This window comes from Henckelia pumila, chromosome 2, assembly GCF_033568475.1.
Source record: "Henckelia pumila isolate YLH828 chromosome 2, ASM3356847v2, whole genome shotgun sequence".
Lineage (NCBI taxonomy): Eukaryota > Viridiplantae > Streptophyta > Magnoliopsida > Lamiales > Gesneriaceae > Henckelia > Henckelia pumila.
This window is the reverse complement of record NC_133121.1, coordinates 64,588,487-64,593,523: the sequence shown is the minus strand read 5'-3', so window position 1 is coordinate 64,593,523 and position 5,037 is coordinate 64,588,487. Positions and strand designations below refer to the sequence as shown.

General features: G+C 33.6%; 1 non-coding gene across 1 annotated transcript; it reads left to right on the top strand.

The window, feature by feature from the left end:
• The first annotated feature begins 4,060 nt into the window (after positions 1 to 4,060).
• On the top strand, positions 4,061 to 4,170 carry LOC140885760 (small nucleolar RNA R71). Its single transcript, XR_012151177.1, has one exon. It is a non-coding gene; the product is annotated as a small nucleolar RNA R71 (small nucleolar RNA).
• The last annotated feature ends 867 nt before the right edge of the window (positions 4,171 to 5,037 follow it).

The following is a 5,037-nucleotide window of genomic DNA, read 5'->3' as shown; positions in this document are numbered from 1 at the left end:
TGATCCTTAGTAAGTGCAAATACTCGAGCCTGTTGCCTAGGAGGTTGAGTCATAGTCTGAATTCCTCCTGGTCGAGTCTGTTGATGTGGCTGGAATGAATGCACGGATTGCCTTTCTGCTTGAGGGACTGGTCGAGAAAAACTTGCACCAGTGGTTCTGTTATTTGCTCTTTGAGGACATACCTTGGCATAGTGACCAGGTTGACGACAAATATTACAAACACCTGATACGCCTCTACACTGATCAGTAGCATGTTGACCACCACACTTGCCACAATAAACCCCTGAAGCTGCAGAACTCTGACTGGAACCAAGATGTCTCAGCCCACTAGAACTAGATGAACTACTACCAGGCTTCTTAAACTGTTTACCTTTAGGTTTGAATCTCAAATCCTTTCTGCCACAGCTTCCACCCTAAAATCTGTAGGATGGTTGCTGAAATGGTGGCGGATTCTGTGGCACTAATTCTCACAATCAACTGAATTTTTTGTGCCTTTCAGTGTTGGCGGTTTGAACGACTGAAATCGTTTCAACAGTGTTTCCATAGGATTAGCATTAGCATCCATCTGAGCAGTCGATGTACTACCCTGTGCATTCTTAGGCTCAGCCACTGGCGGTGGTACTGGTAATGGTTCGGCCTGAGGAACAGCCAATGTCTGTCGAGTAACTAGTGCTTTACGGGGAGGCATATCTAATTGTCAAACATATTAGAGCATAAACAATTTCATATTCTACAATTTATCCCATCCTTCTCTGATTAGCATTCCCATGCGTTCTCATGAGAATTCAGGTTCTAACTGAGGATAATCTGGAATAATAGCTCATGCAAAAAATGAATTTATATTGAAACACATAATCATGCAATCACATAATTATTGAGTATCTAAAGCATGCTTGCATGTAAAGCACATAATTATAAATAACAGACAATCTCATGCAATATAAAACAATCAGACAAACTCAATCTACCCCGCTCATCAACTTCTATCTTAATCCAGAAACTTATGCTCTGATACCACCTATTGTGGGGACCTCGGGTGCTAATCTAATCTTATTGGGCGATTAATAATTAAACATAAACAATCTGTAATATAGACCATTTGGCGACGCAAAACTTTACATTTGGCGACGCAAAAACACGTCGCAAAAGATCAACAATTTTTTTTTTCAAATAGGGGTGCGCTCGGTCGGTTAAAAACTACCGACTGAGAGCCCTCCCCTAACCCAACTCTCGGGTTGGGGATTTCTGGGCTGTGCTCGGTCTGCCAAAAAGAGCAGACCGAGCACAACTCTGAGCAGACTCTTTCCCCTGTTTCCATCAACAAAATTGATCATTCCAATCCATTCTAATTCATATTTTACAAGTCTAAAACATGTATCAATACCAAGAACAACATCTACACATGCTCATAAGTCTATATCACATTCATCTAGTAATACTACTACAAGAAAATCAAGCTTATACTCTAGTATTCAACGAGTACAACCTATATACAAAATTCTTGTTTCTTTCTAACATTACACAATTCATAATACATGTTCCCTTGCTTAAAAACACGAGTCCTCACATGCTAAGCTTTATCTCGATCTATCCTTGTCGTTGTTGAATCGATCTCGCCCCACCTATTGTCATGCACAGATACAAACAAAGCAATAGCCGGATAATTCCGGTGAGAAACATAATTCCCAGTATAAACGATATGAACATGCTATAAGGCTTAAACAAAAACACAATGAATGTTTCAAAGAAAAGGATATCAAGTCTGAAACAAAGAGTTTTTGGTTCTTGGGATCCCGGGGAATAAAATCTTTAACTAACCTCCGACTCTCCCTCTCGCGGTGGCGTCAAACATCTTAAATCCCTTGACTTTGGTACAATTATAGTAATTCATCTAGCTCTAGGATTAAATTTATATCCCTTGACACTTACTACAACTTACCAAACGTCAATTGCAATCTAGGCCTCCAGGCTCTCTATGCGTGTTGGTTTTGGCTCAAGAGGATTTCATAGAAAACTAATGCAAATCAACATATAACAAGCCAAAGTCATACATATTCATTCTAAACAATCAAGGTCAAGTAAGCATACAAACAAGTAAATCAACTAGGCATATAAGTATGTGGTTTAAGGGAATTCGAGAATTGTATCTATCTCGAATATTCTGTCCCTTCAAGGTTGTATCGATTTATACCTTTCTTTGTCGAGTTGGAAAGTACTTCAAAGCTGAAAACATTACATCAATAACATATATCAAATTCTGCTTGAAGTCATTGAAAGTCGAACAATCAAACTAACTTCAAACCTCAAGCTTCAACTCTTTAACGATTCAAATCCGGATTCTCGAACTCGAATACGTCAAGACAAGGCTGAAAATGAAGTGATAAAAAGCGATAAAATCAGCTAACAACACCATCTAAACATAGCTACTAAGATAGACTCAAAAGTGTAGCAATTTCTGAAATCGACGGTGTAACGGCTAAAAACCGACAACCGAATCAATATCCAACGCAAGATACCACATCATTTTCATCATATTCTTCAACACCATAACAATATACATACACGGACAAACATATAAGAAAAGGAAGGTTTCGATTCTTGCTTCCTAAAATCATATAAAATCCAAACGATAGTCTTTTATCAAGCTGTCTTCGAATACATATTTGGTACTATCACATAGACGCATAGAGCCAAGAATAAGCCAAGCCCATCTTCCACAAAAAAATTAATTATGAGAAAAATGAATAAAACTTGTACCAAAACATAGCTCTCGGAGCGGTGATCGCAGATATATATTTATCTCGAATTTTTGACAGCCGGATCACAAGATATCAAAGCTCGAAGACACAAAAATGGCGTTGGGAAAGGTTCTGATTTCTTTATCTTTGAGCTGATAGTAATACACGTTGATGATGATGAGTAAGCAACTAAAATTGAGAAATATATTGCATATTTGCAGTTTAGTCCCTGAAGTTTTGGCAATTTACAATTCAGTCCCCGAAAAAGCGATTTAATTCAATTCCAATCCTAATTCATTTAAGAATATTACAATTTAATTCTAAACTCTAAATATTCCCAAATTAAATATTCTCATATTAAAATTAAATAATTTCGGGCCTTACACAAAGCATCATCTTTCTCAAAAGTATCAAGATTTAAATCCTTACTCTTTGAGTTTAATTGATGTTTGTTTTCATCACTATATGGATCATTAACTATTTTACCACTTCTAAGAGTAATAGCAGCTTTGACTTGATCAAATTTATCTTGATTTTGATTTTGATATTGATTTTTAGGATTAGGTTGTGGTTGTGGTTGAGATGAAAATTTTCCTTTTTCATGAATATTAAGTGCATATGCAAATTTTGCAAGAGTTTCTCTCAAATCATTCATAGATTGAATATTTTTAATATTGATAGACTCTTGCTTTTGAATGTATGCATTAATTTCATCTTCAAAATATTTTCTTGGAGGTGGGATATAAGCAGCATAACCTTGATGATTTTGGTTATTTTGAAAAGGTTGTTGTGAAGGTTGTGCATTATTATCGTTCCTCCAACTAAAATTAGGGTGATTTCTCCAACCAGGATTATATGTTTGTGAAAAAGGATCTAATGTTGGTTTTTTAAAATTTTTAACATAGTTGGCTTGTTCATGGAGACATTTTTTAAATGAAGGCAAAGTTGGACAATTTTTTGTAAGATGATCATGTGTATCACAGATATGACAAACAATTTCTTGAACACTTTTTAATTGATCACTCTTTTTCATTTCTAATGACTCGATTTTTCTTGCAAAATATGCAAGTTTTGCTTGAATATCTACATCATCTTTAAGATGATAAATACCAACCCCATTTGTTGAATTATTGGTTTTACTTGGTGGTTCAATTGAGCCTATATTATCCCAATTTTGAGAATTTTCTGCTAATGACTCCAAATATTTCATAGCTTCATTTGGGTTTTTATCTTCAAAAGTTTTATTTCACATGAATTCTATCATTTGCCTATCTTTAGGTATTAAACCTTCATAAAAGTGAGAAACTATCCTCCATATTTCAAAACCATGATGTGGGCATGTATTAAGTAACTCTTTATATCTATCCCAACATTGATAAAATGTTTCCCCTTGTTTTTGAGAAAAATTTGTAATTTTTTTTTAAAAGAGTTTGTTCTATGGGAAGGGAAATTTTTTTTAAGAAATTGTTGTTGCATTTTTTTCAATTATCTTATTGAACTTGATCTCAAATTTTTCAACCACGTTTTAGCTTTATCTTTTTAAAAAAAAATGGAAAAGATTTAATCGAACAATATCCATGATACAATTTTGATCATTATAAGTGTTGCAAACCTCCTCAAATTCCCTTAAATGCAAATATGGATTTTCAGAATCTAAGCCATGAAAATTTGGTAAAAGTTGAATGATTTGAGGTTTAAAATTGAAATTAGACGCATCAGAATGAAAAACTAAACAAGATGGTGTACTAGTTCTTATTGGATTCATATGGTGCCTAAGTTTTCTTGGTTGTTAATGTTCTTGATTATTATTATTATTATTATTATTATTATTATTATTATTATTATTATTATTATTATTATTATTATTATTATTATTATTATTATCATCATCATCTTGATTATTAGAATTATCCTCCATGTTTAAAATAATTTCAAATACTCGAACAAGTCTACCAATTTGTTTACGACTCCAAACAATCACAATTAAAAATAACATACTATTTACATAAATAACATAAATAACAAAAATTAAACTTAATTTATACCTCCCCGGCAACGGTGCCAAAAACTTGCTACAACTTAAATTGTAATTCATCCAAGTGTAGGTTGTCTGCAAGTAATATACTCGTGAGTACGAGATCGATCCACGGAGAGGATGATGTAAGTTTAATTTTAGCAATGATATATTATAGATGAAAATATTATTATAAAACTTCAAATACTCAAATTATAAAATTGTCAAAGTTTCAAAGGTTCATTGTTGGTTTATTTAAGATTGCTTAACAAAAATAAAAAAAAC